Below are 23,107 nucleotides of genomic sequence, written 5' to 3'. Positions count from 1 at the left end.
GGTGGGAAGGTAACAGCGTTCCGTGCGCCTTGATGTTTAGTCATGCCGGCCACATGACCACGGAAACGTCTTCGGACAGCGCTGGGTCTTCGGCTTTGAAACGGAGATGAGCACCGCAACCCTAGAGTCGGATTCGACTGGCTTTCGAGCAAGGGAACCTTTACCTTTACCTTTAAGATCACATTAGCCTTTTTCTTGTCACTGCATCACTCTGGCTGCTCCTATTTAAGTTATGGTCCACCTGTACCCCAAGATCTTGTTCACACACACTGCTACCCAATTACATCCAGTATGCATGTAATTCATTTTTGATACCCAGATGTAGAACCCGGCACTTGTCCTTGTAAAATAGCATCTTTTCTCATGTGTCCATACTCTTGTTCACACCCATCCACTGTTCCAGTGTGTTCATATCTCATTGAATTGTATCTCTATCATCTGGTATGTATACTGCTGCTCCCAATTTGGTGTCATCTGCAAATTTAATGAGTAGCCCCTCCACACCCTTATCCAGATCATTTATAAAAATATTGAAAAGTACTGGGCCCAGAACTGAGCCCTGTGGCATCCCACTGGACACCTCCCTCCATTCAGATGAAATGCCACTGACAAGTACTCTCTGAGGTAACTCTAACCAGTTACCTATCAACCTAACTATCCTAGAGTCCAGTCCACAGTCCCTCAGTTTACCCATCAGTACATCATGGGGAACCCTGTCAAAAGCTTTACTGAAATCCAGGTAAACAACATCAATAGCATTCCCTTGATCCAGTAAGCTCTTCACTCGATCAAAGAAGGAAATGAGGTTGGTCTGGCAGGATTGTGTTGACTCACTCTGTGTAATCCGCCCTGAGTCCAAGTGAGAAAAGCAGAATATAAATAGCACAAATAAACACTGGTGGTCAAGTCTGACACTAGGAACACCCCCAACTTTCATTAGCATGGTCGAGGGGGGGGGGAAAGACACCTGGAATCAGGGGGAGAACTAGTGTAAAAAACTGGAATTTTCAAATAAAAAGAAAGCATATTCTTCAAAATTTGGTAGCATCACTAATATAAGCCATGTCTTTGCTGGAGCCAAGCACCCTCAACTGAAGACCACTTCTTGCTGGTGCAGCCACCGGCAATAGTGTTACTGTTCTCCACAAGCAGAAAACTCAAGATCAATGCCATAGGGCCTCTACACAACCATGAGGTGGGTGGTGGCAGCCAGCTCTCTTCCTAAGGCAGCATCCTGTAACCCATGTGACAGAGGCTCCCCCCACTTGAAGGGCCCCTCACTGCTTTTCAGAAGGCCTACCAGGCTGGAAGGGAGAAACTGGTGCAGCCCATGGCCCTGCTATCCAATTGGCGTGGCTTGAAAGGGGCTCCCCTGGCCAAGCTCTCTTCTTCAAGTTCTTTGCTATGCAGTAACTCAGAATTTGAGGAGCTGCGGTGGCTCAAGTGGTTAAGATGCTGAACTGCAGGCTGTGGAAGGTCGGTAGTTCAGCAGTTCGAGACCCAGGTTGCCGCATGACGGAGTGAGCTCCCGTCTCTAGTTCCAGCTTCTGCCAACCTAGCATTTCGAAAGCAAGAAATTGCAATACCTTCTTTGGGAAGGTAACAGCGTTCTGTGCGCCTTGGTGTTTAGTCATGCCAGCCACATGACCACGGAAATGTCTTCGGACAGCGCTGGCTCTTCGGCTTTGAAACAGAGATAAGCACCGCAACCCTAGAGTCGGATTCGACTGGCTTTCGAGCAAGGGAACCTTTACCTTTTACCTTTAACTCAGAATTTGCACAAGTGAATTCAATATCACTGAACCTGGGTTTCATCACCCTTAATGCCACCCCAAGTTTTTTTAAAAGGACATCGCTTACCCCAATTCACAGGTTCAGACAGTAAAATCCAAGGCCATAATGCAAGTTACACCTTTTACTGAGACCGAATTAAAATGTTATTAATGAATAAATTCTTAATAAACAGGTATTCCAGATTTTATTTCTGGATTTTTCTTTGACCAGTGCAGCTCCCTGGAACTTCTAAAAAAAGTCAAAGTTCCTCAAGAATAGCTCCATTTGTTTGGTGTAGTGGTTAGGAGTGTGGACTCTAATATGGAAGAACCAGGTCTGATTTCACACTCCTCTACCTGCAGCTGCTGGATGACCTTGGGCAAGCCATAGTTCTCTCGGAGCTGTTCTCTCAAGGACAGTTCTGGGAAGAGCTCTCTCATTCCCACCTACCTCACAGGGTGTCTGTTGTGGGGAGGGGAAGGGAAAGGAGTTTGTAAGCCGCTCTGAGACTCCGAGTGAAGGGCGGGGTATAAATCCAATCTCCTCCTCTTCTTCTTCCTCATATTATCTGAAGACTGGATTTCTTCATTTGCAATGTGGCATTTTGTAAGACCCACACCAAAAGGAGACACTTCTGTTCACATTGTTTTAGAACTGCACTACAATTCTATCAAACCACTTGTGTATCTGGAAGACAAGAACCAGTAATCAGGTGCTGAGATAATCATCTCATCTGGAAAGGTCAAACCTTCCATTGTTCCACTGATGTAAATCATTAATCTCTGGAAGCCTCTGGGGATTCTCACTCTCTTTTTGGGTCCTTCAATTTTTAAAGATTATTGATACTAAAATCTATGTTGGGATTTTGCGGATGGTTATTTTTAAAGGAAAAAGACAATTGCAGTGATGCAGTTTTCCCAATAGCACCCGTAGCCCGTAGGTGGCTAAAAATGTTTAGCTTTATCCCAACAAAAACACAGTGCATACACAGAGCAAAAAAAGCCACAACAGCCCATTTTACTGTGAGACTCTGCATTAAAACCAATGGAGGTTGTACAGCACTTTGTGTTGAATGGATTTTGATCAATTGCTCTACACTTAATTTTCATTTATGAGGTGCAGAAAAGCACACCAGCATAAGAGGACGTAAGAGTTCGGCTTCCTTACATGTAAATGAACATGGGAAAATACACAACGTCATTACATGGAGAGAGATTGTTTCTCCATCTACTTCGGAACTGTTTACTGATTCTGAGATTACAGAATTCAAGATATCATTTTTTTTTTTTAAACTACTTTAGTAACCCCTAAACCTTAGACAGGTCCTGTCTCCTGTCTCCGGTCAGTCTTCGAAATGGGGATTTTATCTTTGTGGGGGTCCTATGCCGATCAGGGCCGATCAGGGCCACATGGAGGGCGGGGGGGGGCTTTAACCCTTCCCCTCCTGAAGCGTTTCATCTTTGGAAACTGGCCCAGATCTCCCAGCATCTTGTCAGGAAAGGAGGAAAGGGTCGATGAATTGTCTGTTTCCATATTCTCTAAGTGGTCCTGTCAGGGCCAGCTGTGTAAGTGTGGCCTCTCCAAGTGTCTTTTCAACATTGTGTTTAGGGGTGGAAGTGCTGTAGCTTCGGTCTGAGATGGAGATAAATGACAGGAAGCCCATGCAAATAAAGTCAAAACAGCAAGGCAGTTTGAGGAGGTTTTTCTGTCGAGCTCTAACTGAAATGGAAGTGAGTCGCAGGGTAAACAAATAAATGTCTGATTCACTGAAAGTAGGCCATGCCTCTTCTTAACACAGCTCCCCTGCCTCTTGTCTAAAATGGTTTGAGGAACTTGCAGGAGTGGAAATAGATCATGACTCCTTCTCGGACTTTCCACATTCAGTCCTGGACTAGGGCCAAAATATATAACATTGTGGCTAAAAGAGCAGCATCTCCTTTTAAAAACCAGAATGTCTCTTGAAACCACACCAGCCCTAGAAATGTCCAAGCCTTTTGCTATAGGAAAGATTTCTCTCTTGGTTGAGAGGCTGAAAATACAACAGCTTTACTGAATGATTGTGAGGACAGCAACCAGGCAGCTAATTCTAAGGAGTGGTTTTTGAGGAAAGTCCCATTTCAAATTTCATTCACTGGCTGAATACTATCAGATGTTTGCTTTTATTGAAGAGGGTGCGCATGGGTGCTCACACATATGCATGAATGTTTCAGTCACAGCTGCACTGTACCAGGGAGCCAGAGTGGTGTAGTGGTTAAGAGTGACAGATTCAAATCTGGAGAACCGGGTTCAATTCGCCCAGCGCCCCCCCCCCCCAAATAAGCCTAACTCGCTGCATAATGCTAAAAAAGAGCTAGAGCTTCAGGCTACCAAACAATTCTAGGATCTTCTGGCTATACCACACACAATGCCATATAATGGCCCCGGTCACACGGGCCGGATATCGCGGGGGGAGGCGTGGCTAATTGCCCCGGCGCAGTTTGATCCGCGATTACACGATCAGACGCACTGGCGGCACACCACGGGTCCTTCCCTCAGCGCCGGCGGGTAAACGAGGGTGGCGATCACATGACAATCCTGCAGCACTGCAAAGAAGCGGCGCAGCGCGATCACACCAGCAATGGCTAGGTGCCGCTGCCGTGACAAACGGGGTCATTTATTTTTTTTAAGCCGAAACAGCACTTTCGCTTCCCTCTTTGTGCGCATGCTCCGTTGGGTGCTTGTGCGCATCTTGTGGAGACTTGGGGGGGGGGACCTGTTTGCGAAGGGACATGGGCGGGCGCCGGACGCCACCACCGGAAACACGATCAGACGCCAGCCCTTGCCCCGCGGTTTCCGGAAACTAGTACCTCGGAGGTACTAGTTTTTAACTCTGCATCTTCGGCGGGAAGTCTCGGGGTTGCTACGGGAGCTCTACGCTTCCCAGATGTTGCGGTGTGATCGCGTCCGGAAAATCTTCCTATCTTCCATCTCTGTAGCGTGGCTAATGCTCCGTGTGACTGCAGCCAATAATTTCTTTTCCATTGATGTTCCCATTTCAGACCGGTGCCACATGTCCATAACTTACACTGAATTATGACAACGTATTATAAAAATGCAAGTAGCCTGACACAATCATAAAATATCTCCAAGACAAAAGTAATTATAGCATTTCTGGATGACCATTCCTTTATTAGCGTAATGGCCCAGAATGAATGGCTGAGGTTTTATCAATGGAGACCCAACTGTTGTATCATATACTTGACAATCTGACATCTCTCGTCAAAGGACCCATCAGAACTTAAACAATTGAGATTATTGTCTGAGGTCTTGCTGCACCTTCCTCCTTTCATAAAGCAGCAGATCTTTTCAGTGGTGGTATCCCAAACCAGAGAAGAAGGGTGTTCAGGGAGCATCAATCCTTTAAGAGACTGGGTATCGCCTGAAAGCCTGCTTCTTTCAGCTGTTCATCAAACCCTTTAGCATACATATCTGACTTGCACTGCATGGACCAAGAGTCCCCAACATGGTGCCTGCCCACACTTTTCCTGGCACCCACCAAGGGCTTTTAGAATGTGGGAGGGGCCACGTGGGGCTTTTGCACCACACAGGTTCTGATTGGCCCCTGGAGATTTAACTGGCTATGCAGATCTTTCTTTAAAAAGCGTTGGCAATGTAAACACAAGAATCTTTACTGAGTGACTGAAAGTACGCTGTGTGCAAGCAGGAAAATATATTTAAACGACACGTTCATTTAAAAACACATCCTGTTAAGCAGAGCTTCTGCTGGAAATGTTGAAGAGTTACCATTAGTTAGGCACACTCTCACTCTCTGGCATTTGCAGTTGTCTCTGCCTCCTGCATCAGCCATTTTGTAGTTACACCCGTGTCAGAATTCCAAAGGTGCCTGGAGGCTCAAAAAGGCTGGGGACCCCTGATGTAGACCTAGTAGGTTCAAGCCCGACTAAATTTTCCCGTGGTACAATGGAACTCCCGAGCCTTCCCCTTCTCAATGCAGCCCACTGATCTCCAAGAAACGTCCTGAGGTGGGTCCGCAGGGGGAAGGGGGAATCCATGGAAACTGACAATTTAGTCTGGATCCAACCTGATGTCTTCTGGAAGAAAATGATGAACAGCACATGCTCTATGTTTCTGGAAATGGTTGGCTGGCAGACCACTTTTTAAATTACCTGAATGATACTGTGTCCTGAGGAAAATGAGTTTTTAAGTGGAAGAGCGAACCGCAGTGCACGGAAGCTGCTGTGCGAATCTTTAAGGCCCCTATCCCCTGCACTCCATTTCCCCTGCTTGTTGATACAGCCCATGCAAATACTTCAAAGGCACCATTAAGTCTCCAATGTTTCTCAAGACTAACAGGGGTGTGCCCCTCACAGGCAGGGGAACAGCGCTTCAAGGAACAGGAAGGAGACAAACAAAAACAAAATGACATTACCAGATTTCATAGAATCAGAGAGTTGGAAGGGACCCTAAAGGCCATCTAGTCCAACCCCCTGCTCAATGCAGGATGAGCCTAGAGCATCCCTGACAAGTGCTTGTCCAGCCGCTGCTTAAAGACTGCCAAGGGAGGGGGAGCTCACCACCTCCCTTGGCTGCTGATACCACAGTTGCACAACTCTGACTGTACAAAGGTTTTCCCTAAGAACCAGCCGGTACCTTCCCACCCTTAATTTAAACCCATTCTTGTGATTCCTCTCCTCTGCTGCCAACAGGAAGAGCTCCCTGCCCTCCTCTAAGTGACAGCCCTTCAGATACTTCAAGAGAACAAATCATGTCCCCCCTCAACCTCCTCTTCTCCAGACTGAACATTCCCAAGTCCCTCAGCCTTTCCTCATAGGGCTTGGTCTCCAGGTCCCCGACCATCCTCATCGCTCTTCTCTGCACCCACTCCATTCTGTCCACATCCTTTTTGAAGTGAGGCTTCCAGAACTGCACACAATCCTCCAGGTGTGGCCTGACCAATGCAGTGCACAGCAGGACTATGACATCTTGTGATTTGGACGTTATGCCTCTGTTGACACACCCCAAATTCGCAATGGCTGCTCATATTTAACTTTCAATCCCCAAGATTCTGTTCACATACACTGCTCCTCAGAAGTGTATCCCCCCTCCAGTATGAGTGTTCCTCATTTTTGTTACTCAGATGTAGAACTTGGTACTTATCCTTCCTTCAATTGCATCTTGTTCACATCCACCCACTTTTCCAACGTGTTCAGATCTCACAGAATTCTATCTCTATCTTCTGGTGTCTTCGCTGCTCCTCCCAATTTGGTGTCACTTGCAAATTCAATGAGTAGCTGCTCCACACCCTCATTCAGATCATTGATAAAAATATTGAAAAGTACTGGGCCCAGAACTGAGCCCTGTGCACCCGACTAGACACCTCCCTTCATTCAGATGAAATGCCATTGACAACTACTCTCTGAGTGCGGTTCTCCAACCAGTTCCCCATCCACCTAACTATCCTAGAGTCCAGTCCACAGTCCCTCAGTTAACCCATCAGAACATCACGGGGAACCCTGTCAAAAGCTTTTTCATGAACATATCATTTCAATCTGAAAATCGAAGCCACTGATATACATTCTCCCTGCTTCAGGATGAACCTGCAGTGCCCCCCCCACATTCTAATGAAAAGCAATGGAATATTACCATGAAAATATATGCCTGCTTTTGTGTCAAAGGCATAAAACCAGCCAAACGGGAACACCAGCAATGAAAACGGGTGAAAAGGATCACAACAGCGTATGAAAAAGAGGGGGGGGCATTCATGCATCCCTCCATTATTTACTGTCATGAGAAAGAGAGGAGACAAGTGAGGGAAGTCAGGAGGGATGGGACTAAGCAAAGAACATTTTATGAAATCTTCCGACGTTCTGCAGCGGCAGGGCCTGGCACCACATGGCGGGCAATTCGTTTGCTGCCCACTACCACCAAATGAGAAGGGAGCACGTGCGACTGAACAACAACAACCTCTTCCCCAAATCCCCAAAGGCTCAAAAAGGTTGGGAACCCCCAGGATCTAGACTTGCTGGGGAAACTAGTTTCACACACTGGCCTCGTCAAGAAATTGGACTTTTAGTTCAATTTCTTGTTCTTTCATTAGACACTCCCAGGCCTCATATTAATCTCTAGGCCTACAGATGGGCTGAAGTGACTAAATGCCAGTTTGGTGTAGTGGTTAAGTGTGTGGACTCTAATCTGGGAGAACCGGGTTTGATTCCCCACTCCTCCACTTGCACCTGCTGATGTGGCCTTGGGTCAGTCACAAGCTCTGGCACAGCTGTCCTTGAAAAAGAGCAGTTTGTGTCAGAGTTCTCTCAGCCCCACCCACCTCACAGGGTGTCTGTTGTGGGGAGGGGAAGGGAAAGGAGTTTGTAAACCGCTCTGAGACTCCTTTGGGTAGTGAAGGGCGGGGTATAAATCCAATCTCTTCTTCTCTTCTTCTTCTAAATGGAAAATACCTGGCTGTTGGTGTTGAAGGGGTGGCAAACCGACTTTGTGACCTTTGGATAGCAATTCAGGTACAGGGACAAAGCATTTGTTTACCGGGACGGGACTTGGCGCCAAGGCATCCTTCAATTGGTGGTGTGATTTACACTACACAAGGGACAGGTTAGATTGCAGATAACCCCGCAATCCCGTCATAAAGTAGCCCCCTCCTGGGTCATCCATTGTAACAGGTTCATGTCAACATAACTTCAATGGTCTGATTTTTTTATTTGGGCTGATGGGCCCCAGCCCTCTCAGATCTTAGGCTTTCAAAAGTTAGTCTTTCTGTTCTTTGTTCGTAGCTAGCCTCAGCTATGATAAGGCATAATGAGCTAACCTCAGAATGCTCTCTGTACATGGATTGCTGTCTGATTTATTTATTTATTTATTATTTTCGATTTATAACCCGCCTTTCCCGACTTCAACCCAGAGGGTAACATCTGGTAACTATGGATTAATGACCTAATGTGCAGCTAGCATATTAACTGTAGGGTGTTTTTTTTTTAGTTCTCACTGATGATGATCTTTCGAAATTTTCTTGCACACTTAAATATCCCTTGATTATACCTGGTGTTTTGTGCTTCAGGTGCCTCAGTCCTATTCCAGTTCCTTAGACCGTAAGAGTTCACCTACTGGGTTAATTATTGTGGAAACTCATTCTGTGAGTGGTCTACCTTGCAGGGCTGACTTTCTTGATTAATCCTAGTAAGGTTAGAAGTTTGCCCCTTAGCTTCTGACTGGGTGGGTAATTCCAAGGGGCTGGTGGCAGGTACCAGAAATGATAAGTGTGTGGAAAAGCGCGCGCGCACACACACACACACAGGGTTTTTGTAATTTTGTGTTCTGCTAGCCTGTACCAAGAATCCCTTGGACTGGGGATTCTTGACAGGCCTGAGCTGGTCAACCAATGCTTTTGCTGCAGGCTTCCAAATTTCTATAAATCTCTATGCCAACTTGCAAAATTCTGTAAAAATAATGTCCGACACTGAGCTCAAGAGTAAGAGGCTGCCAGCGACTTTCGAAAAATGAAAGCTGCTGCAAGCTCTCTCCTGACTGCTATACTCAAATCAGCATCTGTGACGGGAGTACTGAGTGAGCATTAAAGACAGACTCTCCCTCTCTCCCCGATGCCTTTGTCACAACACCTGCCTGAGTCGGAGCCATTACCGAACTCTCCACACAAGATCTTTGAACTTGTCCGTTACACAAGGTCAGACATGTTGTATCACTGGCTACAGGCTGAATGACTAGGAACAGTTTCATTTATTAATGAACTGGCTCGTCTTTCCTTTCAAGCGCAGATGCATAATAGGCCTGTGGTGATGCCCAACATAACATTTTAAAAGCTGAATGGTTTCTGACAAGAGTGCAACTGATGGCTTGGCTGAATCCAGAGAGCTGGAATGGCTTAGTGGAGAGAGGCTGGGACTGGGTTTGGGGTTCAAGTCCTGGCCCAGCCATTCAAAGCCCTGGCTTAGCCATTCAAAGCTTAACTTGGTCATCTGCTGACTCAGTTCATCTTCATTCGTTGAAGATGAACTGTGACGGCGGTGTGCTAACCTCCATGCGGGAAAGGAGTTAAAGTGCCCAGCAGGAGACGGCCCCCGTCATCAGCCTTCCCCTGTCCTCATGGCTCCCCAAGCGCAGCTCAAAGACAGAGACTGATTGACAGAAAGTGCCACCAACACTGAAATGGGAATGGTTCAAGCCTAAGTGTTGAGAGAGCAAAAACTGGGAGCACCCCTAGAGGGAAGTGGCGCATTCCTTGACTGTCATCTCTGGCAAAACGGGACATCGCGCCCATCCCCTGTGACTGCCTTTTGCCTTGGCTGTGGCTCCAGGGAGGGGGCTGCTGCGTCCCCCCCCCCCGCCCCCCCCCCCCTCTCTGGCTGCTGCTGCTGCTGTCCCTCAGAGCTTTGGGTTAAACGGCACCCCCTGAGCATCTACTGATTTGTTTACTTACTTCATTAATTTTGGTCCCAATGGGCACCCAAAGCAGCTGACACCATTCTCCACTCCTCACATTTTATCCCGTGAGGTCAGTCTGAGCTGAGAGAGTGGCAACCAGCCAATTTCCATGGCAGAGTGGAAATCCACACCTGGGTCTCTCCAATCCCAGGACAGCACACTGACCACCAGTGTCCCCTCTAAGCTGAGTTAGTGTGAGCTAGCTCACAGTTTTTTAGCCTCTGGCTCACACATTTTTGTCTTAGCTCAGGAAGGATGGCCCCAGAGCAAACTAATTTATGCAGTAGCCGAATCGCCTGCTCACAACTTAAATGCCAGCAGCTCACAAAGTAGAATTTTTGCTCACAGGACTCCACAGCTTAGAGGGAACATACTGGCCTGCAGAATCAGCTTTACTCAAGCTTACTGTGAAGTCCCCGTTTCAAGACAAGCCGCTTCTTTTTCTTACTCCCTCTAAGTAGGCAACAGGCAGGGGAAGCTAACAGGATGCTCTTAAGCAGTTTCTTTTAAAAGAAACCATTATTTAAAAAGAAGCTATTCGTACCTTCATTTCTATTATAAACACTTTCAGCAAACCTGAGTGGATTCCAAAGTGGAGATCCTTTTCCATACACCTCAGCCCTTAAGGATTAACACCGTCAGTCTTGACACTGTAACATACCCTAAACGGCTCATAATATTTTTTACCAGCAAAGCCTCTCTCTAATGCCCTAGACTTCGTAAACATTCTCCTCGGTCCCAGCCACCACTCCAACAGCCAAACGCCACTTCTGGTGCAACTACAGGAAGTGACATCACTGCATCAGGGCAATGCTCCAGGACCCCCAGAATGCCGCCCTGATGCAGTGATGTCTCGTCCGGGGCGGCACCAGAAGTGGTGCTGTGCTGTTGAAGTAACAGCGGCGTAAGAGCTATTTTCCTGGCATTTTCCCCCTCGTTGCCCAGTGGGAGGTCACCAGAAGGCCTTACTCCTCCCTTTCGATAGTGTCAGCAAGCTGCCAATGTGTCTTTCCTATATGTATTAGACAAGTGTGATATGCTTGCAAGAAACTCATATTAGAAATTCCGATACTAAATATTTAAAAAATGTCAAATTTGGATTAGAATTTTATTCTTCGGCCTCAAACAAGAAAAAAGGAGTTGTGACATATGTGAAAAAGGATTTACAACCTAAAGAAATTTTTAAAGACTTGGATGGAAGATATGTGGGTGTGGAAGTTTTGATCCAACAGAAAAAGACATTGGTGATCAATCTATACGCACCCAATGGAGCAAAAGAAAAATTCTTTAAGGACTTAACTGAACATCTACAAGGACAAACCTATGAACAAGTCATTTTGGTCGGAGATTTTAACGGAACTGTGGACCGTTTGGATAGAAGATCACAAAAAGGCAACGAAATTAGTGGAAAATTGCCAAAGAACTTTTTTGAAATAGTCAAGCAGGAAAAACTAGAGGATGTATGGAGGAAATGGAACCCGACGCAGAAGGATTTTACTTTTTATTCCAATAGACATTGCTCTTTTTCCAGAATTGATATGATTTGGATGTCAGAAGAATTGTCAATGAAAACACATAAAATTGAAATTTTGCCAAGATGTAATTCCGACCACAACCCTGTTTTGTGGACTTCTATAGAAAGGAACAAATCCTTTCTTTGGAGAATTAATGAAGATTTGTTGGATAAAAAAGATGTAACTGAAATGTTAAAGGAAGAAACAAAGCAATTTTTCCAACAAAATCTGAATAAAGAGACCCCAATTCAGGTGGTGTGGGATGCGTATAAAGCAGTGATGAGAGGGATTCTCATCTCTCAAAATGCGAAGCAAAAGAAGGAAAAATTTCAAAAACAAACAGTAGTGTTGGAAAAAATATCACAAAAAGAAAAAGAATTAAAGAAGAAACCAGGGAAAAAGAAGATTATTCGAGAATTACAGTTGTTGAAAGAACAACTGAATGAAACTTTAAACCAGGAGCTCTATTGGAATTTAAAGAGGCTACAGCAAAAATCTTTTGAAGGGGCAAATAAACCGGGGAAATTTTTAGCGTGGCAACTTAAGGCTAGAAAAGAAAGAAGAATGATAACCAAAATAATAGAAGAAGGAAAAGAATTCGTTGACCCTACTGGCATAAAGAGAAGTTTCTTCAAGTATTATGCTAAATTATTCCAAGCAAATAGAACAGATCTTGAGAAGATTAAAAAATATTTGGACAAGGTTCCGTTACTTAAAATAAGCAACGAATTTCAGGAATTACTGAATGGCCAAATTCAAAAAGAAGAAGTGAGGAAGGCAATTGAAGAAGCGAAGTTGGGGAAGGCGCCAGGACCGGACGGATTTACCGCAAAGTTTTATAAAAAAATGAAAGAAGAAATTGTTCCGGTCATGGAAGCTTTATCCAACGATATACGTGAGAGTAAGAAGGTGCCAGACTCTTGGAAAGAAGCAATTATTTCATTAATACCAAAGGAAGGACAAGAACCAACGAATGTGAAAAACTATAGGCCAATTTCTCTTTTGAATAATGATTACAAGATTTTTGCAAAAATTATTGCAGAGAGGGTGAAAAACTATTTACAAACAGTGATTTCAGAAGACCAAGCTGGTTTTTTACCAAAGAGACAGATCAGAGACAATGTAAGAATAGTAATGGACGCAATTGAATATTATGAGAAACACCCTGAACAAGAAGTAGCTTTTTTATTTATCGATGCCGAAAAGGCATTTGACAATCTTAACTGGAAGTTTATGCTGCAAATGATGGAAAAAATAGAAGTGGGACAACACTTCAGAAATTGCATTGAAGCTATCTATTCTGAACAAAGAGCTAAACTGAATGTAAACAAAGAACTGACAGATAGCTTCAAGGTACAGAAAGGCACCAGACAGGGTTGTCCCCTATCACCGTTATTATTTATCTGGGTGTTGGAGATACTTCTACAAAAAATACAGCAAGATCAAGAGATAACGGGATTGACACACAAAGGACTTAAATACAAATATCGAGCATTTGCTGACGATGTAATGTTCATTGTGCAAAACCCGACAGACAAATTACCGTTACTATTCCAAAAAATAAAGGACTTTGGAGAATTGGCCGGATTTTATGTCAATAAGAACAAGACGAAGCTTATTTGCAAAAACATGACGAAACAAAAACAAATGGAACTGCAAGACCTGGTACAATGTGAAGTAGTAAAAAAGACTAAATATCTTGGTATTGAGTTAACTGCAAGAAATATAGACTTATATAAGAACAATTATGAAAAACTATGGACTAAGTTAACTCAAGACTTTAAGAAATGGGACAAAATGAATTTGTCACTGATGGGAAGAATATCAGTCATAAAAATGAATGTCCTACCACGTTTGATGTTCCTGTTCCAAACAATACCAATACTTAGTAAGACAGATTTGCTACTTAAGTGGCAACAAGAACTATCAAAGTTTGTTTGGGCAGGCAAGAAACCGCGAATCAAGATGAAAATTCTTTGTGATGCCAAAGATAGAGGTGGGTTACAATTACCAAATCTTAGACTATATTATGAAGCGGTCTGTCTAACCTGGATGGAACAATGGGTGAAATTAGAAAATGATAAGTTACTGGGGTTAGAAGGCCATGATTGTAGATTTGGTTGGCATGCATATTTATGGTATGACAAAACAAAAATGGATAGCTTTTTTAAGCTTCATGTGGTAAGAAAAGCACTATTTGTGGTATGGATGAGGTATAAAAAATACTTTTGTGATGTAAGACCATTGTGGATTGTACCAGTGGAAGTGTTAACATCTTACTCAAGACATAGAGATAAAGATTGGTTGCCATATAAAGATCTAATTAAAAAAGTGGGAACAGAATGGGTAATGAAAAAGCAGAATGAAATTGAATATGATTATGAATGGCTGAAATATATGCAGATTTTTGACCTTTTTAGATCAGACAAAAGAAACTATGGTTTTAGAGAGGAAAAAAATGAGATTGAAATGATTTGGGAGAGTGAAGGGGGAAAAAATATCTCTAAAATGTATAAAGTGTTACTAAAATGGTATACTGAAGATGAGACTGTAAAAGGGCAAATGATAAAATGGGCGATAAATATGAATACGGAAGTGGCTATTGAAACCTGGGAATATTTGTGGAAAAATTCTATTAAGATATCGCCTTGTACCAATGTTAGAGAGAATTGTTATAAAATGATGTATAGGTGGTACATGACTCCGAAAAAAATTGCAAATATGAACCAGAATATGTCAAATAAGTGTTGGAAATGTAAAAGCCATGAAGGCTCATTTTATCACATGTGGTGGACTTGTGAGAAAGCTGTTGACTTTTGGACAAAAGTCCACAAAGAAATGCAAAAAATACTGAAATGCTCTTTCAAAAAGGCGCCGGAAATTCTGCTTTTGGGACTGAAAATGGAAGAAGTCAATACAACTAAAAAGACTTTATTCTGGTACTTAATCACAACTGCGAGAATGATTTATGCACAATTTTGGAAAACAGAGAAAGTGCCAGAAATTGAAGACTGGATACAAAAAGTTCTGTTCATGGCAGAGATGGACAAAATTATGAAGAAGCTGAACAATAAAGAAGATGACGTGTTCTTTCAAGAATGGAGTGAAGGTTGTTTTGGTCTGGTCTGTTGTTGTCCAGTACCATACCTTTGTCTGGGCTGATAGTGTTGTCTGCTTCCAGATGGAGACTGCCATGGTTTGTAGCTCCCATCTGGTGATGGTTTATTATACAAAAGTCGAAAACTGTTCTGGGAACAAGATCGAGGCCGAAAAGGCTTAGAGGGACCAGTGACTCCTAATGACATAGAGGCCTTAATGTTTTTATCCATTTCCTGCAGGACGAATCCATGGAAGTATGGAAGAGCCCTTGGCCATCAAAAGGTAAGTCCTCTATGTAAGCCCTCATATCAGCAGGGAGCAAGGTGGTTCTGAGCCAGGAATGTCTCTGAAGGTCTACTGCAGAAGACATTGTATCTGAAAATGTATCTAAGGCATGTTTGGAAGAGTTTATGATTTGTTCGGAAAGTAACAATCCTTCCTTTTGCAGTTTCCTGGCCTCTTGACGCTTGTCCTCGGGTACCAATGACAAAAGGTCAGTAAAACGCTCCCAGAGCGAGTATTCATAACGGCCTATGCATGCGATGTAGTTTGAAGTTTTAATTCCGAGAGCTCCCGCTGAATGAAAACGGTGTCCCATTGAATCTAGTTTTTTACTCTCCTTTTCCGAAGGTGTAGCCAATTACGTTTGCTCTTCGAGGAGGATGACACGACAATAGAATTGGGTTTAGGATGGACCTGGAGAAATTCAGCCTCTGTCTCCTGAACCCGGTACATATGATCCAAGTGCCGAGAGGACACAAGCGCTGAGAGGAAGCTGGAGCAGAAGACGGTTTGCCCCCCTGGAGCCTTAGCTGCCTGGAGTAATATGGACGACATCGGGAGAGCGATCAGTGTGGAGGTGTCTAGTTGTACGGCAATGAAGACAGGGTCCAACACTGACGACTGGGGTTGGACAATTGAAAGTCCTAGCGAATGTGCCATGCGTTTGACTAATTCTCCATAAGAAGAAATGTCTTCATACGGGGATATAGGGAGGTTGTCCGATACCGCAGGGTTTGGAATCGAAGGGTCTTCGGGTGACCCAGGGTGCTCCAAACCGTCGGTCTCCGAATTGGAGTCCGAAGATCCAGGAGGTGACATCGGTGCCGACATAGATGGAACCTCTGTCACTCGAGTAGGAGTGGGGACCACTGGACCGGTGTGTGATGGTAATGTAGGCCTAGGATGAAGTGGAGAAGGAGAACACAGACGGTCTTCTGGAGGCTTGGAGATGATTGCGGAAGGTCTGGACCTCCACTGAGGAGAACGAGAACGTCGCGATCTGCGGTCCCAATCTGAATGAGGCCAAGGCGTCCCCCACAGCATGGATGCCGACATCAGATACGAACCGAACCAGTAAGGCATGTGCTGCCGATGGTCCCACGAAGGTGGCATGGGTGGTTCAAAATAGGTAGGGGAGTCTGGTCTGGACTCCTGCCTGGGAGAATGGTGTAGTCTCGGTCTGGAATGGTAGTATTCAGGGTATCTCTCTGATCGAAACCGATGCTCTTCACGCCTAGGAGATCTGGATCACGGACACCGATCTCGAGAGACCGGCCAGGATCGACCACTAGCCCAAGAAGAGACCGATGATGAACGGTCCGTATGAGATCCCCGTGGAATCACATCCTCGACCTCCAATGGAGAGATCTATATCGGTCTTACAATAACGGAAGCCTCCGATACCGGGGGGTTCAGCTGCTGTATAGGCGAGTCGAGTAACTCTATCGATGGTATAACAGGCAGCTCCGGTTCAGGAGGGTCGGCGATCTCGGCTTTCGCCCGCTGGACAGGGAGTTGAGCAGAGCTCGGTTTCTTACCAATGCCGCTCATACTGTGAGACTTATGCATGGTCTTTTTCGAAGCAGAATTCTTCTTGTCGTGCTTCTCCTTCTTGTTACTCTTTGCTGTCTTCCCTCCCCCCCCCCCCGGCCCCCCCCTGGTGAGCGTTGTTTTGCAGGCATCATGGAAAGCTGCGTTTTTGTATTTGACGTGCTATGTTTTGCACCTGCCTTTTTAAAATGCATATAGATTGTGGTATGAAATGATACAAATCGATGTTGCACACCTCAAAACCTTTTTCTAAAGAAACCCATATTTTTTTAAAAGTAAGATAAAGGGGGAAGGGAGGAAAGAAGAATATCTCATTTTCTTGGCAAGGCCCATGCCCAAGACCAATGCTCCCTCTAAGCTGTGGGATCTTGTGAGCAAAAATTCTACTTTGTGAGCTGCTGGCATTAACGTTGTGAGCAAGCGATTTGGCTGCTGCATAAATTAGTTTGCTCTGGAGCCCTCCTTCCTGAGCTAAGACAAAAATGTGTGCGCTGGAGGCTAAAAAACTGTGAGCTAGCTCACACTAACTCAGCTTAGAAGGAACGCTGCCCAAGACCCCAGCAGGATCCCAGGTTCAAATCCCTAACATCTCCAGTAAGAAAGGTTGAACTGCAGGAACGGGAAACTGAAGATCCAGGAGAGCTGCCGGCAATCAGAAGAAGCAACACTGGTGAATACAGACCGATGATCAGAAAGTATCAGGGCAGCTTCACGTGGTTTATAAACACAGCTTGCCAAGACAAATCCACCTGAGCCCACCGCCTCGGGAAACTCACACGGAAGACCCTTTGATTCAGTAACTTACATGCTGAATAAAGAACCAGCTTATCACTATGACATAAGGGCTGTAAGATTTTTAGCCCGCTGGATTTCCTCCACCCCCAGGATTCTACCATTTCAGACTTTACGCTCTGGCACATCATTCCATCCACTGACTATTTATCAATGACTACATTTAAATTCCGCTCCAGGATATTTAAGCCAGTTTGCACTGTGCTCTCCCCCCCCCTCCATCCTTGCAACTACTTTGTTAAGATGGTTGTGCTCGGACTGCTCCAGAGCTGCCCAGAGAGCTCTGGCAGTGGGAAGTTGAACTTGGAGCTCCTCCATCAACATCCAGCAAGCTAACCATGCCTCCATACCAGGGGTCATTTTGTAGAAAAAGAGCTAGGGGAACTCATTAGCATAACTCATTAGCATATGCCACACCCCCTGACATCACCGGAGCAAGGAAGCCCCGCGAAGGCCCTCCCTGGCCCCAGGCAGGCAGGGGTGGGGAGAGGCAGGGAGGAAGCAACTTACCCTCCCTCTTCTCCTGCCTCCTCCTGGCTGAATGAGGGCCGGAAGCGGGGCGGCTGGAAGCAGGAGGCGGGGCTTCATCATGTGCCCCGCCCCCCGTACCTCACCCGGGGGAACTGCGATGCCCACGATCCCCCCCGAAATGACCTCTGCTCCATACTGATAAATTAATCAAGAACTAGGCCATTACATGGGTAGTTTTGTTCAGTGCTCAGCCACTGGTCTGTTCAATCTTATGCAAATAGGATTTTACCTCAAGTTAGCAATAATATATTTATGTAAGTGCTATTTCCCTTTTCTTTATAAAAAATAAAAAAGCTCACTCCGTTGGCCTTCTTATGTGAAGTACCCCCCTTTAAAAAAACTCGAAGTACCAAGGGCACTGTATCTGAAAATGTATACAGTTTTCCTAGCCAATTATCCTGCCACTAAAGTGATAACTTGTTTATAGATATGTCAATTCAGCTTTTCTTTCTGCTGAACTACTTTAGAATATAAAATATCAGTCCCGCAACAAATGCAAGGCATCTTAATCAACGCTGCCCAATCCTTCCTTGGGGGGGAATTATTTTTAAGCCTATTAGCATAACACATTCTTTAACAACATTTTAAATGGCTTTTTCAGGCTACTTTTTATTTTTAAAAATGTGCTGCTTTATGGAAGACAAGAGCAGGGGGAGAGAACTCACTGTAAAAACAGAAAAATCACTTTAAAATTTGCATAGGCAGATAAAACCAGCACAAAGGATATACAGATGTGCATTTTGTTTGTTTCTTTACACTTTTGCACATGGTTGGAAGGCCCTTTCTCATCTTGTCTGTGTTCTTTGGCATATTTCCCACCCGCATTTGTTTTTCAGGTTGGCGCGCTCAGGCCATTTTTCTGCTAGATGCTCCTGACATAAAAAACAGACAACACTTCTATTCCACTTTATTAATACCATCGAGGAGAAAAAAGCCAAGCATGGTCTCTCCCCCAGGGTAAAGAAACCAGAACAAAAACTTGAACTTCCACATCAAACCAGAAATACCATGAGCTTCATTACACCCCTGAACTGGCACCGTGCAGCTCGTAAAGCTGGTTAGAAGTCTAAGCAAAACTAGAATGAAAAATTTGCCCAGCTGGGCACACACTGGAATGTCATGCATTGTTTGGTCTTAACTTTTATAGTTTCATAAACAGTCTAAACGGAAGATATCCAGTTGTGAGACCAGGTAAGTCCACAAGGGTATTCTGCGGCTCATTAAGCAAACCGCCGCTGGCAATAAAAGAGAGTGAGATGCTATGCCCTCTGCCATTCATAGATTAGAAGCACCACTAAGCTAAGCACATGGATAAGGTAAAAAGCTCATTACATCTGTCATTCTTTACAGATGAAAAGTCATCCTTACAAAAGGCAGAAGGTTAAGAAACAGCATGGTCTTCTCTCATGTGGACTGTGAAGACTTTCTCCTTTGGAAACCTCCTCACAATCCAGTAGGAAACAAGAAACTGAAAGGGAAAGAACACTTTTCAGGAAAGGAAGTGAGCGAGTTAGCGCAGAGTCTGGTGGAGGAAATCAACATCTGCAAACACACAAATGCCCTTTGTACATTACAGAAAATGCACAGCAGACCAACCGTGACAACATGAAGACCAGTTTTGCTATTAACTATGTGATTTTTTTGTTATTAATTTGCTATGCTGCTTTTTGCTATTAACTATGTGATAGTTAATAGTTTTGCTATTAACTATTACACCACAATGTGAGGGTAGATTTCTGAAGTAGTAGGATGCTTTGAATCACTTTGATTGCAGATGGGGGAATGTTAAGTTTCAATGCTCCCTTGTGTAAAACACTCCTGCGAGTAGAAAATTACCATGGCAAGAAGCAAGCTGGCTTAAATCCTGCCTCCCCCACTGTGCTATTTTTTCTGTTTCAGAGAGACTTTTATACTTCAAAACATCACAACCCTCACCAGTAGGGTAAGATGGACACTCTCCACTTCACTAGCTCAGAATCCTACCCACCATATTCTGATGCATGTGTAAACCAGACTACCAACCATCATATGATGAAGAGGGTCCATCACTTTCAGAACACAACCAACCATAATGTGAGCAGCGATATTTCAAAGTTACAGGTTGTGAGTCTCTTGAAACACTCCCCTGCAGTAAAACAAAGTTGCATCAGTGCTTAGTTCTCGTGGCCCCTTCTTACACACCCAGGGAAAGGAGCAGGTGGCAATTTTTTCGCCAGGCCAGTTTGGCCAGGGATCCTGGAGGGTTTTTTTGCATTTCGTGCCCTCTTAACCCCACTGTTTAGTTTTCTTCCAGGTGTGCGCACACACACACACACACGTACATACACTTGTATTTCATGCATCTGATGAAGTCGAGTCTAGTCCACAAAAGACGATGTTATAGTAAGACTCAAGATGCCACTAAGACTCCCGCCCCAATTCACTTAGAAGACTGGATTTCAACATGTGCCATAGAATAGTCCCAGAAAGGCATTCTTATCTACGCAATACTGAAGGGGGGAGTAAAAGGAAGTAAAAACCAGCTACAACAAGCAAAAAGGGGAAGCAAAGATGGTAACAGCAATCACTAGGCATTAATTATTTAAAAATAAATCCACCTTTCCTTCTCTGTTAAAGACAATCAGGGAAACCTACAACACAGACTTTAAAAGGGGGGGGGGAGAAATTGAACAAATTGATACACAATTTCATCAGAAAGAGAAACACGGGAGGAAAGTGACCTTTTTTTAAAAACAAAGGAGTAAAAAAAAAAGAAAAGAAAGAAACCCTGTGTGATAGGCATATATAAATCACTGCTGAGTGGCATGGGGCTGGCTGGGTAGGTTCCTCACTCCCTCCCTCCCTCCTTTCAGAATGCAGAGCCAGGGGGCAGGGCCCTTTTCCAGGGCTGTGTCAGGATCAACAGCATGCAAAACTCCACACACATTCCAAGGAATCGTTATGCTTTATTAGTCTACAGGTCTGTTGCCAGCGTATACAGGTACATTGTTAGGAATAACTGTGAAGGCTGAGGCATCAATACATATACCATGATGCTGCAATGGGCTAAGCAAATGAAATGCAAGCGCGCGCGGGGGAAATCTCCCGGCAGGATATTACTTCATGAACGGGAAAATTCTCCGTGCGCCATGAGAGCAGAAATATTCACACCAACAGTGGAATGCAAGCCCTCCCTTCTCCTCAAGGTTAAACAGATAGCACAGTCTGGCAAAGCCAGTTCGCACCTCCCGATAGTTGTTTACAGCGGTTAAGCCAAGCAAGCGAGCATGCGCACATGCGCTACAGACAGGGAAGAACGAAAACAAGGAAAGCATGGCAGCTAGCTGACAGGCTGTTGCTTTCCTCCCAATTTGCCCCTGCTTCACCTACTGGTTATCCCAGCATCCCACCAAGCCCCTTCAATATACCTTAACTTATCTTCTCTTTTATTTTTCAAAGAGCCACTTTACTGACCCCTGAGCTAAAGAGAATGGCAGACAGTGCCTGGCCTTCTTATTTCTCACACACTTATGGAGGGTCCTCCTCCCAAAGAACCTCCGCCAGACCCACAGGCAAAAGATTTCTCTCGTGTCCACCCACCAGGCCACCCAGACCCGAACATCACATGACTTGCAGCGTTCTAAAGGCCTCTCCAGAATTTTGTCTTCCCTCCTCAGCAGCCTGAGCACCTCAGTTGTGACACACAGGCCAAAAATTGTGCATGTGCCGATCTGTTTCTGCTTTTCCTCCGTCATGGAGGATTGCTTTTCTGTGGAAAACGACAACAGGGTCAAACTCTTCCTGCACAAGGAAATGACTTTAGAGTTCACTGTTTTAAAATCTCTTCCTTCCACGCTGAGGAACACAGCCACTTCTGAGGAAACGGGAACCTCAGATGGCAGTCTGATGCGACGGCACATGACTGGGGAGGCAAAGGAATCTCCCCCCTGTACAATCGAGCTCCTTGTCTGGAGCAGACCAAAGATCAGTCCAAACAGGCTGCATTCTCCAAGATGACAACCCGTCGCATTTGGCCTCGTGGCTTTCCAAAGAACCACAGTTCTGTGTGCAATGAATGGCTGGGCAGCACGCCTTTCCAAATCTGACTGGAGGCCAGCTTTTACACGTCTTATGAAAGGGACTCATTAATACGCCAGCTATCCTCAGACAACCACTTTCCTACAGGCAGAGCTAGAGTCTTGTAAACCCAAAGTGAGGTCAGAGGGGCCCAGGGTGACACGTCAGCACAGAGAGGACTGACGAACAAACTCAGTTAGCCAAGGTAGAATATCATACTGCAGAAGAGGAGACCCATAGAACATTTTGGGTGACTTTGGGCCAATCACTGTTTCACCCTAACCACTCTCAAGGTGGTTTATTCCAAGGATAAAATGGAGGAGGAGAGAACCATTCCTCCTTGGAGGAAATGTGGGATTAAAAATACACTAGACAGAGCAATTTGGGGGACATTCACTTTTTCAGAAACACGAATTACTTGTATTGCAAAGTGGGCTGGGGTTACCAACTGCCTCTGACGTAGTGCTCCAGCAGATGCAGTACGTTTCCTTAGAAACTAACCTGGGGCTCAGGTCTAGAGAAGCAGAGAACAGCCCACTTCAGCTAAAAAGGAATGCAACGGTAATTGTTACGCATGGTGCCTTCTCTATTGGCTCAAACTCTTCAAAGTGACAGAAAAGCTGAGAATGGAATTAACAGCAATTAAGCTGCTGCAATACTATGAAACTAGGAGCTGCGGTGGCTCAAGTGGTTAAGACGCTGAACTGTAGGCTGTGGAAGGTCAGTAGTTCAGCAGTTCGAGACCCGGGTGCCGCATGACGGAGTGAGCTCCCGTCTCTAGTTCCAGCTCCTGCCAACCTAGCAGTTCGAAAGCAAGAAATTGCAAGTAGATAAATAGGGACCACTTTGGTGGGAAGGTAACAGCGTTCCGTGCGCCTTGGTGTTTAGTCATGCCGGCCACATGACCACGGAAACGTCTTCGGACAGCGCTGGCTCTTCGGTTTTGAAACGGAGATGAGCACCACAACCCTAGAGTCGGATTCAACTGGCTTTCGAGCAAGGGAATCTTTACCTTTTATACTATGAAAACCTCTCTAACCAGTACCTTGAAGACATGT

General features: G+C 44.9%; 1 protein-coding gene across 1 annotated transcript in view; it reads right to left on the bottom strand.

Moving 5' to 3' along the window:
• Positions 1 to 23,107, bottom strand: part of XYLT1 (xylosyltransferase I) — a 274,833-nt gene that overhangs the window by 210,875 nt on the left and 40,851 nt on the right. The window lies entirely within an intron of this gene.

This window comes from Gekko japonicus, unplaced genomic scaffold (assembly GCF_001447785.1).
Source record: "Gekko japonicus isolate JY-2015 unplaced genomic scaffold, Gekko_japonicus_V1.1 scaffold2238, whole genome shotgun sequence".
In the NCBI taxonomy this organism is placed as follows: Eukaryota; Metazoa; Chordata; class Lepidosauria; order Squamata; family Gekkonidae; genus Gekko; species Gekko japonicus.
This window is presented reverse-complemented; position numbering and strand designations above follow the sequence as displayed.